The sequence below is a fragment of the Crassostrea angulata genome, unplaced genomic scaffold, assembly GCF_025612915.1.
Source record: "Crassostrea angulata isolate pt1a10 unplaced genomic scaffold, ASM2561291v2 HiC_scaffold_147, whole genome shotgun sequence".
Taxonomy (NCBI): domain Eukaryota; kingdom Metazoa; phylum Mollusca; class Bivalvia; order Ostreida; family Ostreidae; genus Magallana; species Magallana angulata.
In genome coordinates, this window is record NW_026441702.1 from 36,706 (window position 1) to 51,130 (window position 14,425).

Genomic DNA, 14,425 nt, shown 5'->3' on the forward strand with positions numbered 1-14,425 from the left:
ATGAAACAGAAGAGTAAATCAATATTTTATCTTCGATTTTAGTGGATTATTTCCATTTGCTCACAGCGAAAGTGAATGAAAATTTTAAAAAATAGCATACAACATTCAGTCGCGGCAGTTTCATTAATCAACGTTTTAAACATTTGTTCTATTGTATTTAGCAATAGATTTATTCAAATCATTTGAATGAATTCGGGAAAGTCACATGCTATATTTTATCGCTTCTCAGTACACTTTAACACACATAAATTACTTGCTACATTTAACTTTTATAGTAAACTTACAACAAATATTGATTAATTATACAAAATAAGTTTTTAAAAACACCAAACAAACAAAATTCAAGTTAAACGCACGTTTTTCTGACCGTACAGCTGTGTATATAAAGAAGATGGGGAAATAAGATGGTGCAACTGCCCATTTGGTTTAGTCGTAAAATACAATTTCAAATTTAGCATTTTTTCGATGAAATATATTTGATATGGTATTATACAAGTTTACCAAATGGTAATTTCTAACTATATTCAGTTTGAAATATTTCAAAAAGATAAGAAAAAAATAATAAATCTTCAAGTTTTGGTGGTATCGAACCCACAACCTAAAAACCCAAGTTCTAAAAAGTTTCCTTATGGCTGGTGCTCTAACCACTGAGCCATTTCATTCACAACAAAGTGTGTTGTTGAAATGCTATATGAGACTATGACCACGAATTTACGGACTCGTATTATATTTCTAAAACGTTCAATTGTTGAGCTACAAAATGACATTTTTGAACTGTAGTGGGTCATCTCTCCACATTTTAGTTAAGTAAAATCGGTTTAAAATCCATTAAACCACATTTAGACTGTAAAAAAAATATTGAGCTCAGACCCACTTTGTGAAAGAAAATGCATTAAAGTTATAGAAATTACACTATTAGGAGGTTTTGACACTCATACGCCAGTTTAAATCAATATATTGCAAGTATTTAAAATATTTAAAGATCACAACCCGATGTTACCTTAAATATTCATTGTTTTTAATTATTTTTTTTTTTTAAAGTATCAGATTTAATGATATTTTAATTTTGCCGTATCTAATCATTCCTCATATAGGTATTTTACACGCCTTATTCACCCATTCTCTTTAATTTTATTCTTTGCATGTACTATAGACAATAGATCTAGGGTTCGCAAATCCCGGCAATATTTTCGGGAAGCTATAGTTCTGTAGCTCAGCAGAATTCTACAGTCATCTATGAAGCACATTTTTTTGCCTTCATGTTTCATTGTTTATCGCAAATATAGCATGGATGTACATACGCTACGGCTGATGTAGCATTGCGTTCAGTGATGACACTTTCTAACCGGTGTGTATTTCAATTGCGAGTCTCAACAAACTGGCGCATTTATATAGGCCCACCTATTTGTAAATGCATGTTGACAAAATGATGCTAACACTTGAAAACAAATGTCGAAGAAAGTTCATAATAGAGCTGTACTCGCGAGTTATAAAATTTATTTGAGAACAAACGGGGCGATGTTTACGTACAAATGTAAATAATTTTATCTGTTAATGAAAAAATGCCCCCAAACCAAAGAAAAGATTCTCTAATACATTTAGCAGGGACGGGCGCATATGAATTAAAGCCACTATTTGTACTTCGCTCATCGAATTGCGTTATTCAGTTCATTGTAAAAAAAAAGATCGACAGAAACTGTTTAGTTAACAAAATTATTATATCTTACATTACCGTTCACAATGTACCATAAATGTATATGGAATATCGCATGTTTTTTCTCACAAAAAAGCTAGCGTGTGCTGCAAATTAGAGATACACGAGCTGACACGCCGTGAAATCCATAAGACGCATATGTAAAAAAAAAATCTGAACTGAAAATATTTGAAACATCGTAAAATGTAGTTTATATACATTTAAAATGGCGACTCGATTTGCACGTGAATTTTACAATCCGACGTCGATTAGCGTGTTTGAGAGAAAGTCAGCAGCAAGTAAAGCGTCAACATCGGCGGTACTTTAATATTGTCTAATGAATATCGAGGTGCCTGTAATAAAATTAATGTTTCTACAGACTGAGTGAGGTAAAAAATAAGGTACATTGTAAATCACAGGTCAGTCGAAAATTAACATATTTTTGTATCGTAAATTTAAAGTTTTTTGTGTGTTTGAAAAAACATGCAGACTTGTAGAAGAAACTGAGCCATTGATCGGTTGAAGTTCAATAAAATGTAATTTATGTAATATTCATTGTCAGTATCTGTTGTGAATTCTTTGAATAAGCTACAACAACAAAATTATACTGCTCAACTAAAACTAATGCGTTGAAAATGGATGAATTTGTCGATGAAGCATAATTGCTGAAATATGAAATGGCAGTTTAAATAGTGTGTTTCTGACAAATATTTATATCATAAAAATAAACAAGAAGCAATTATTGTGACCATTTGTGACCAATTATCGCAGTGATGTAGTTTATGCAGTCCTGATACAGAGTTGCTGGTGCTTAAATTATTAATACCGCGTAAACAGACAGGGTAAGTAACGGAAAACACAATTTCATACATTATTTAAATGTATGTACAAAATAATTAGCAGCTATAATGCTTAAAATATCTGATAAGATAAAAATTAGTTCTCATACTGAAATCGACACGCAGATAAAACACTGCATACATGTACCTAACAGAGTTATCGTTCGTTATCCGCTAGGGTCCCCGTGAGAAATGCTCTTCCGGTCAGGACCGTAGCAATAGACCGTGGCTATTTATAGCCACCGTCTAAAAAGTATCGAGAGAATTCTTTCAGGAAATGTACAGATTTTCATAAAAAATTGTTTTAAAGTGTTAAATTTTTCTGTCTGACATCGCCATTAACTCTTAAATGTCGTTGTAATCACGATACAATTATGGTCGATGGATTCGGCGGATATTGTGTTCAATCGTTTCTGCGAATTTCAAGGACAATTTCAAATTCAGCAAATTAAAATAATGTTATCAATGACCATATGTGCAAAACCAACAGTCTTCTTTGCAAAAAAAGTATAAAAACCGACTTAAGATATTTAAATACAAATACAAAAAGAAAAACGAACATACATCAACATGAAACAAGAAATCATATTGACGCAAGCGTCAAATGGGCCGCAAAAAATATAATTGTTGTATGAATCATTGGTTGTTTACATAAAAACACACCACAAAGAAGAAAATAAGAGTTGGTTGTACTAATTTTTACGGTAAATTTTAATATACGTTCAGCAACTTGTTTTGAAGTTAAACATTTTACTATTATCTTAAAGAATCGATTTCGTTACTGTAAGCATTTCTAACGGAAATTGTTTGATCATTGCCATAGTATAAAGTAATGGAGAACACATTGATTTGTACATTACTCTAATACAAAGTTCAACTCATCATTTTTCTCTTGGAGATTATGTATTTCAAACCATTTTGGGTTTTTTTTTTGGTTGCATTGTATTGAATGAAATCTTAATGCATTAGCATGATTTCAAGGGACCTCATAATAAGATAAGAATTTATTAGTTCAAATTTTCATTTCTGTCATATTCTTGCGTAAATAATTGATATAATGTCATTTCATGAAATTTTCTACCACATTTTACATAAAAATATAATAAATACACACGCAAAGTCATTTTATTTGACACGGCACATAGAAATTCAAATATATCATTTATATACAATTTAATGACATTCAGGTCTTTAATATTTTAGGTCTTTAGTATGTCCCGCATACCGATCCTGATGCATTGTTTTGAAAAGAATGAAGAACTCCGGAAATTTCCGAATAAATTATAGTCTCGATAAAAACGCGCCAAAAACGACAATTTACTAAGTATGACCTATACTTTTCATTTACGAGTAAAAGAAAAAATATGTGATATTTTCTAAAAGGCATAAAACATATTTCTACATGCAAATTTACTTTTAATTTATAAAAATAACCATAGTATTAATTCTATTAAAAAAGAACTATCCCGCAGAAACGCAGTAACAATATTTAAATGTGTATCAAATAACGGACCGCCTTCCGGCGGCCCGTAACAAGCTGAGGCACAAGTAAACGCCAGATGGCGTTTTATTGGGGGGGGGGGGGGGGAAGCAATATGCGTCATCGATTATTCAGTTCTACGTACGAAAGCGCAAAAGCCTCGGATTAGCCGATAATTTTGTTAAGTATATCACAGATGCATACTAATTTCTAAGGTTGCATGATGAGAATAATTTGGGCCAAGATGATGGACAACATAGGACTACTCGTATATACCCAAACAGAAAAATTAGCCTACGGGATCATAGCAATAACCTGTGTGTAAATCATGGTTTTGAGATGATTTCGGTATAGGAAAATTTCACATGCAAATGAGTTGATGGATCATGATTCTTGTATGATCCATTAATTCTTAAAACAGGTATTAAATTCATGAATTTTGTATGTTCTGTTAAAGCTTATAACAGCTCATTCAAAAAGCATGGTTTTACAATGATTTGGTACAGCACAATTTCAAATAATAGTTCATGATTTTCTGTTGTAGCTATAAACCATTATCCAAATTTGTATTAATTATTTTTTTTTTTTATTTTTCTTCATTTCATTATTATCCTCATGATCAGTCTTCGTTTCTATTTTTTTCTTGTGTTTCTTCTTTTTCTCTTGAGACTGTTCCCCTGTTCCACCTCCCCCCCCCCCTCCCCGATTTTTTTTATCTGTCCTGATGAAATATTGGGCCTTCTGCTTTACTGCCACAGTTTTTTTGAGTGGTTGAATTATTTTTTTGTCATTAAAAAAAATGGTCATGTTAACAAAAATGATCACAGGATGAATGACCATCTTTAAGTTCTCCTTAAAGATAGCTTAAAGCTGCTTAAAGGTTGCTTAAAGACAATCTTTAAGCCACCTTTAAGCTATATGTGTTGCTTAAAGATGGCTTAAATAAAGCGTAAAGATGGCTTTAAGGCAGCTTAAAGACTATCTTTAAGCCACCTTTGATCAAACCTGACTTAAAGGGAACTTAAAGAGAGTTTAAGGACAACTTAAAGGGAGCGTAAATGCCACTTAAAGATGCTTAAAGGTAGCTTAAAGATGGCTTAAAGGTGACTTAAAGAAGTTTGGACATAAAGGACCTATAAGCTCAGCTTAAAGGTGACTTAAAGGTGGCTTAAAGATTGTATCACCTTTACGCCACCTTTAAGGACTTGCTTAAAGATTGTTTTTCGCCCTGTGGATAGTTTTTAACAACTAAATACAATACAAATAAATCGCCACGGCTACTTACATATTTAGGGAGGTTTTTTAATATTCTATATATCAGTGGATAAATCAATGTATTCAATGTGTATTTTTTACTTGTAAAGATTTTGACTTCCATTCAAATTGTAACAATCCATCATATCTAATTTATAAATTACATGCATGAATATATTTAGAATGAAATACGGAACATGGTCTTCAGTGAAAAAAAAATATATTATACCATAATGGAAACCGTTAGGCTTATTTAGTAAATAAATTTAAACCGAGTAGATAAACGTTCATCTAATTCACAGCTAAATGAAATGCAAGGAAGAAGATGAAATCATTTCTTTTATTAAATGCATTGAAACTATTAGGGTATTAGTTCTACGCAATTTTCCCGGTTTTCATGATCACGGCGCCGTTCCAGTATGTTTAAACATTTACTTGTATACATGATTTTTAGACTATCAATTCTATAACAAACAATATTACCAATAATGGGTGACGTATTTACCGCATGTTGCAATTGCAAATGATGTATACATATACTTGTACATACAATTGTATGATGTACCAGGCCGGGTATGTGACATATTTACTCTTATACATATATTAAAACAATTAACCCCTATTTATGATCACCGGTACAGGAATTAACTAGCCTCTAGATTTTACTCTTACATACATGTATCTTTAATTTGTAGACGTAACATTTTAAAACATAGAGGTGGGAAATAATTCTTTGAAAATGAATTACAAATGTAAATAAACTTTTATTCACTAGAATTATCATATACACGTACATACTAAGATTTAACGCCGTTAGAAACACTGACTTGCACCTGGGCACACGACACACCTGTTGTGTATATCTTGTATATTCTGTGTTAGTTCCAGGGGTTTTCTTAAGTTGGACAAACAATAGACTCTAATTAGATATACACAAACATGCATCTGGGCACAAGACACAACTGTTGTGTATATCTTGTGTATTCTGTGTTAGTTTCGGGGGTTTTCTTAAGTTGGACAAACAATAGACTCTAAGTAGATATACACAAACGAACAAAACTATGTCTAGACAAACAAAGCAGTAATATCCTGCCCGATACAACAAAGGCAGTTGAGAGTATTTTCATCTTTGACATGTATCTAGCAGATCTAGAATTAGACCTAGAAATAATTAAAATTGAAAAAAATACATACCTTCAACTGATTATTAAATAAAATCATGCAGTTTTGGTTCATTATCTTTTTTTTTTGTTTAAGAACCGGATGAACTAAGAGAGAGAGAGAGAGAGAGAGATTTCACCGATTAATTTATAATAGGAAACAAACATAATTAAATATAATTTAATACACAAATTTAGATACAGAGACTGCGCTCACCCCTACAATAATTTTGAATAATTTTGAAAAAAAAATTATAAAGAATTTTATAACAGCAATCTGTGTCCATCGGAGCGGTGTTGATGATTGCGATATGTGTTTAATGGCACGAAAAAAAAACCGCCTGGAACATCCCCCCCTTCCTTGGAAATTATATTATCACTCGGATCACCCCTCCCCTCCCTATAAAAGAGCTTTTGCATTTAATACATGTTTTTATTGTTCAGTTTGATCAAACCTGACTTAAAGAGAGTTTAAAGACAGACAACTTAAAGGGAGCGTAAATGCCACTTAAAGATGCTTAAAGGTAGCTTAAAGATGGCTTAAAGGTGACTTAAAGAAGTTTGGACATTAAGGACCTATAAGCTCAGCTTAAAGGTGACTTAAAGGTGGCTTAAAGATTGTATCACCTTTACGCCACCTTTAAGGCACCTTTAAGGACTTGCTTAAAGATTGTTTTTCGCCCTGTGGATAGTTTTTAACAACTAAATACATTTTAATAACTGTACAACTACTTGTCCTGTATTCACAACTTTCTGAATCTCCAAAAAGACCTTCTCCCCCATAGCCTTCTCTTTATCATCTGTAAAATAATTATGAATTATGCTTAACATGCCAGTTTATTATGTAATGCAAATTCCTCTGAAGGAGAAGTAATGTGACAAATTAAATATAGCATAAATATAGTTTTTGTCTTAATTTTTAAAATATTCAACTATTGAGTTTGTAAAATTTTATAATTCTTACCAGTTATGAACAGAATCTTAGAGCTGTAATACTCGTTGTCATCGTATTTTGCAACGCAGAGGTCATTCCATTCTTAGCAAATGTAAAAATTCACTGGCCTCTGTTTTTGCTTTGTCATTACCCTCCTTGATTCCGATTCCTAATTTTGCATTTGCTAATCTACTTAAATCGTAGCCAAGCTTAATGGCAGTGCTGGGATTTTTCAAGTCAGCATCTTCATCTTCTTCACAAGCTTTTACTGCACAAGACACAACTCTATCAAACTGTTTTGGGGCTATAAAATAGTGCATGGAAGCAGTGGGGATTTGCGAATCTTCTCTAAGAAGGGAAAGCAGCTTTGCCGCCAATCTCATTCTGAAACTTGTAAAGTTTTTTCTTCTAAGTTTGTTTCCAGCATTTTTCATAAGCCATATGTTACCTAAAACTATGATAAGATGGTCTCCTTGAGCTATTTCAGTTGTCTTGTCTCTTATCATAGATGGGAAAACTTCTGTTTTTAACTTGGTTGACGCTGAGGAAGAAATTTTACCTGCCATAATTTTGGACTGAATAATAGGCGCGCCCTTTGAATCAATATTCTCTTGGATAGGACATGCGACCATGTGTTTTGTGACGTTTTCCAGGACAATCCTTTCTTGACAATTCGGACATGGTCCGTAATCTTTGACATTGAATTGATTCGACTTTCTGCGTCTGGTCAGCAATATTTCCCCTTCTTCTGCTGCAAGAACTCTTAGATTATGATTGTTGTTTCCTTTGTTTCTAATCAGAGTTTGTAAGTTCTTTAAACGCTTCTTTAAGTTTGACCTATATTCATCATTTTCTTTTACTTTGTCTATCTGTTCTTTTAAGTCCACGATCTCCTTCACCTCCTTTTCATTTCTATGCTTATGTTGAAGATGAGTTTGTATATTCGTCACCAATTTATAACAAAACATGCAAGAATGCACCGTATCATAAAGTCTACCATGTTTTGAATTGCTTGAATTCTGTTCATATTTCTTCGAATAAATCTTTGTATTTGTCTCATCCAAAATACATTTGTTCGGCAATATATTGCGTTTGAATGGAACACTTGATGTTCTTCAGGAGCATGTTTGTCAGGAGCATGTTTGTCTGGAGCATGTTTGTCTGGAGCATGTTTGTCAGGAGCAGGAGTAATTTTTGGAAATTCCCATTCATCCGACACATCACTGTCGTCATCAACGCTTTCACAGTCAAAGTCTGGAATATACACTGATTCTCTATCACTGTCTGTTTCTCCAAATTCCTCCTCATCATCAGAAAAATTCATGTCAGCCAGCAGCAGTTTTTGACCCTTGGGTTTCAAAGATGTACACTGTCTGTACAAGGTTTCCCTGATAGGATTTACAGATTGATCATCAGATGCTGGCAAATCTGCTTCGAATGTAGCACTGAAAATCTGTGGTCGACAGTTAATACTTTGACAATGGTTTATTTCTGTACTTAAGATGCTGTCATCTGACCGAGCCTGATTGTCATGATTTTCAGTGGGTGAGTAAAGCCCTGTATTAATTGTGTTTCTGTAAATCTGTGTGTGGGTATCAAAACATTGATCAAATGCAGGCAGTTTGACTTTAAGGGCCTTGCAAGGTTTAGGTAACAGAGACTTCTGTGGCATTTCACCAATGACCAGTTGTGTATGAAGAGTGTCAGAATTAATTTGACTGTTTTCACTGACTACAGAGGTTAAATAAGCTGACAACTCAGACATTGTGAAAGTTGTACAAGCTCCTGAGGGGATGAAAGTGTCAGATGATCGCTCCGCTGAGCTTCCAATGGTGATTTCACACGACGTACTTTCAACAGGAATAGCTGGACTGCTTGTTCTTTCAGTTGAATCAATTTCTGGAGTTGTCCAAATGGTTGGCGACATCTCCTCTGACAATGTGGCACCACGAATGCTAGAGGAAGTTTCTGTTGACACAGTTGCTGAGCTTATCATTCCAGGAGTCTTTTGTACAGTACTTGAATGCGGCACAGTTGCATCCTTAGACATCACCCCCATTTTTTTCATGCTTGCAACAGAGGACTGGACTGTCATACTTTCTTCACTGACTAAAGAGGTTGAATCTCCTGAGGGGATGAAAGTGTCAGATGATCGCTCCGCTGAGCTTCCAAAGGTGATTTCACACGACGTACTTTCAACCGGAATAGCTGGACTGCTTGTTCTTTCAGTTGAATCAATTTCTGGAGTCGCCCAAATGGTTGGAGACATCTCTTTTGACAATGTGGCACCACGAATGCTAGAGGAAGTTTCTATTGACACAGTTGCTGAGCACATCATTCCAGAAGTTTCTTCTGCAGTACTTGTACAGGGCACAGTTGCAACCATGCTTGCAACAGAGGACTGGACTGTCATACTTTCTTCACTGACTAAAGAGGTTGAATCTCCTGAGGGGATGAAAGTGTCAGATGATAGCTCCTCTGAGCTTCCAAAGGTGATTTCACACGACGTACTTTTAAAAGGAATAGTTGAATTGCTTCTTGTTTCAGTTGAATCAATTTCTGGAGTTGTCCAAATGGTTGGCGACATCTCCTCTGACAATGTGGCACCAAGAATGCTAGAGGAAGTTTCTGTTGACACAGTTGTTGAGCTTATCATTCCAGGAGTCTTTTGTACAGTACTTGAATGCGGCACAGTTGCATCCTTAGACATCACCCCCATTTTTTTCATGCTTGCAACAGAGGACTGGACTGTCATACTTTCTTCACTGACTAAAGAGGTTGAATCTCCTGAGGGGATGAAAGTGTCAGATGATCGCTCCGCTGAGCTTCCAAAGGTGATTTCACACGACGTACTTTCAACCGGAATAGCTGGACTGCTTGTTCTTTCAGTTGAATCAATTTCTGGAGTCGCCCAAATGGTTGGCGACATCTCCTCTGATAATGTGGCACCACGAAATCTAGAGGAATTTTCTGTTGACACAGTTGCTGAGCACACCATTCCAGAAGTTTCTTCTGCAGTTCTTGTACAGGGCACAGTTGCATCCATGCTTGCAACAGAGGACTGGACTGTCATACTTTCTTCACTGACTAAAGAGGTTGAATCTCCTGAGGGGATGGAAGTGTCAGATGATAGCTCCGCTGAGCTTGCAAAGCATAGGTCATCCTTGTATTTTTTAATCAAGCTGTGGCGTTTCTTTTTTTCTAATTTTTCTGAAATTAAAGATTATTCCATTGTTAAGGAACACATTCACTGCATTAATGTTGAATTTATACAAGTTATGAACATTCCGTGTATATTAAAGTTAATAAAAAGAAAATGCCATTGTAATTTTCACTGAAAATATTGCAATAAATATTGCAATACAGTTATAAATATTCAAATATATCGCAATATAAAATCTCTGGCCAATACCCAGCCCTACTAATTTAATTGAAAATACATTCGAAGACATTGCCTACAATGTTCACACACAGTGGATAAAGCAATCCTTTTGATCAGACATGAAAAGTACATCCGTAAATAAATTATCTTTAATTTAAAGAAAATTCGAAAATTACAATTTAAAAAATACCTCCCTCAATATTTTATTGCGAATAAAACGCCTCCTTCCTGCATCAGTTTTGTAGAAAATTGGCCTTATCAGAATCAGAAATTAAATTTAGATTTAGTCTTAAATACAAGTGGCATTTCTACTGTTTCTTAATTCTATTCCTCTCAGACCTTTCCCTCCTTTATCCCTTAATGATGACTTTTGACGCCTAGACCCCAACCCTTAATGATGACTTTTGATGCATATGATTTCATTGTTGATTTGACTTGAAATTACTGCTTGTTTACAAATTATCAGAATACAGGTGGTCATCTGCAGATTAACAATAGATGATAACATCAAACTCCAGTAAGAAATCATGTGATTTACCTGTGTAAACAAACAAAAGAATCTTGGAAAGTCCCACCAAAATTCAAAATGGCAGACTGTTACATACAATGTTTTTTGAGCATGAAATTCAAGCTATAAACTACCTATGTCTTGAAAGGTTTTGCAGTGGCAGGTTTGAAAATTATCATGATCTTTATGTGTAATTAGGGTTATATACTCCAACATAAAGTACAAAACCTTTTTTAAGTTCGGTACAGTGCAGTGCAGATTTCATTACCTTTTTCTGAGAAATTCAGAAGAAATTTGATCTTATCCTTTGGCTTTGCTAATTTTTAGAGTAAACATTATTTTCAGTAGAAATGCCACATCTATTAGTACCAACAAAGCAACACTTAGAATAAAAGAAATACACAGTAAAACATACTTATATAACAAAATGCTAGGAATGCACGAGTTTACTTCACTTTAAGGTCATACACAACATTATAGTTTGAACTTTATTGGGCTCTTCACTATAGTTGAAGAGTTCCACTAAATCAAGGACCTGTGTGCAATACTTTTAATGTCTATATATGGATTTGTACACCTCTTCTAGAACAAATTTTGATGGAAAAAATATAGAATTTTTGTTTCAAAATTTTTGTATTTTTTCTTTGAACATGTTGAATAATGCAAAAAAATTCATGATTTGATATCTTCCCAAAAAAACCTAGTAATGCATGCCAATTTTTTGTGTATGAGTATCTGATCTTGAAAAATTACCAGTAGGTAAGGTAACTTGCATATGTCCTTAAGCATAATTCAATTGATATAACTGTAAAATTTGTAATACATGTATATTTTTGAAATCATGGGGAATGAAACTTTTAAATTTCAAGTGTCAATTCATTAAAAGCATCAAGCATGTTGGCTATAAGTGTGTTTTACTGTAACTTGATAAACATTAACAATATATAATCTTCTAAATATATTACCTATACTTGATATTATCAAGCTTGAATTCTTGTCAAATTTTACAAGTTTTGACAATGATCTTTTCACTCTGTAAAAAATCCAAATAAATCTTGACTGTGAAATATATTCAACTCAGAAGAGTTAATTAATCTGGAAAATTATCAGTGTTACAAGTTAAAATTTCTAACATTTTTGTTGTTTTATGTTCCTTATAAATTTTGTATGCAGACTTCATAGGATTAATTCTATTGCATCTGTCTACAAACTTTTTTGCTAACCCTATATATATAAAATAATACATTCGATTTTTGATTTAATAATCTTTAAACATCTGTCAACCTATCATTTTGAAAATATTTCCTGAAATAGAGTAGGGAGGGCTAATAACCATAATTTGATGACAATTTAAGTAGCACAGTGTATTAGATAGGCAGTGTCTACAGGAAGTTAGTAATGAAGGTGCCACAGTATATTACAGACAAAGATTCTAGACCATGTTTTTACATACATTCTCGTTATATGCATCTACATAATAAAGGATGGTAGCATTCTCCAAATCTGTTATAAAATAAATAAACTTACATAGAATTTTCATTCCAAAATGCCACAGAGACAACACCATTTGCACAAACATCCAACACAAATCCAGGCCACCATACTCCCATATCCATTAGGCAAAATATAGGGTCTCCTGTTAAAAAAAATGATACACATATATACTAGTAGTCAAAAATGACCACTTTCTATTACCAAGTATGCAATAAACAAAATAATACATGTATACCCTTTTCCACATCACATCTTGTATCCATACATGTTAACCTATGGTTATGATAAAAAAAAATTTAAAATGTAAGTATATATATTTTTCTGAAATATCTTTCTTATCATTAAAATTGATTTGCTATAAATGATTTGATATTTAAATTTACCTTCCATAAACAATTTTGGTGATCCTGAAATGAAAAAGAAAGTCACTTTAGAAAATCATGTCCTAACTGACAAGCTAACAATGTCTCTAAATTTATTTCAAATTTTGAAATTTCATGCAAGTGTTTGCTACAATATAATAGATATTTTTGCAATAATCTATCTTTGCTTTCATTTTACACTTTAACAATTTATGGAAAAGAGTCATACAATATTTTCACACTCTATATGTCAATCTGCATGATTTGTGTTATTTTATTCATATTTTATTCATATCTTAAGGTCAATTACTTTAAATTCTAGCTGATTGAAATCATTGAATCCAAAGACTTTGTTAACATTTGAATCTTGAGGAAAGCCATGCAAGCAGCAACAACTAATTTTTTAGGAATTATTTACCTTTTGATTCACTTTGACCATTATTACTTCTACTCAACTTTTTTCTTTTACGACCTGGCATCTTGATTCTTCTATTAAAAAAGGAAATTTGTAATAATACTAATGCAAAAATATACAAAAGTTTTCCTTATTGTATAATGTAAGAAAGCACTGTTGAGTGTATAGCCAACAACAAAACTTCAAGACCTACGTCACCCAAATATGGATGTACAGAAAAAGATACAGTAAATATTGCACATATTTCTCAGAGACCATGAATTTATTTTCTCTAACCAAGCTTTTTAAGCTCATTCTGTGAAGCATTTGCTTGTTGGTAGATACACTTGGTTGCCAAAATGTAGAGGGTTTTATTTAATCTAAAGCAGAACTTCAAGAAAAACTCTATAACAGAAAAAAAAAAACAAATTCAAAAAAACTTTCAGCACTTCTAAAATTATTCTGAACCTTCATTACTTATCACAGCTAGAATACCTTTTTTAAACTCTCATGAATTCTCTATTCCATCTACTAAAATAGTTGCCCCATTTATAAATTGCAACAAAAATGGCAATTGAAACTGCTATGAAAACAATAAGCAACAAACTGAGCAATGTTTCTACAGCAATCATGTGCTTCCAAATAACTTCCATTTTCCAATCCCAGAATTCCTTTTTCTACAGACTAAAGCTCTTAAATTTTGGACATATAAAACATCCTCTCAATTAATGGACAATTTAAGCTCCTTAAGAATGGACTATATGAAACATCCTCTTAATTTATGGACAATTTTAGCTCCTTAAGAATGGACTATATAAAATGTCCTCTTAATTAATGGACAATTTTAGCTCCTCAAGAATGGACTATATAAAATGTCCTCTTAATTTATGGACAATTTTAGCTCCTTAAGAATGGACTATATAAA

General features: G+C 33.1%; 1 pseudogene; it reads right to left on the reverse strand.

Annotated features, from left to right (window-relative positions):
• Window positions 1–7,452: 7,452 nt before the first annotated feature.
• On the reverse strand, window positions 7,453–13,598 carry LOC128169529 (uncharacterized; annotated as a pseudogene).
• Window positions 13,599–14,425: the final 827 nt, after the last annotated feature.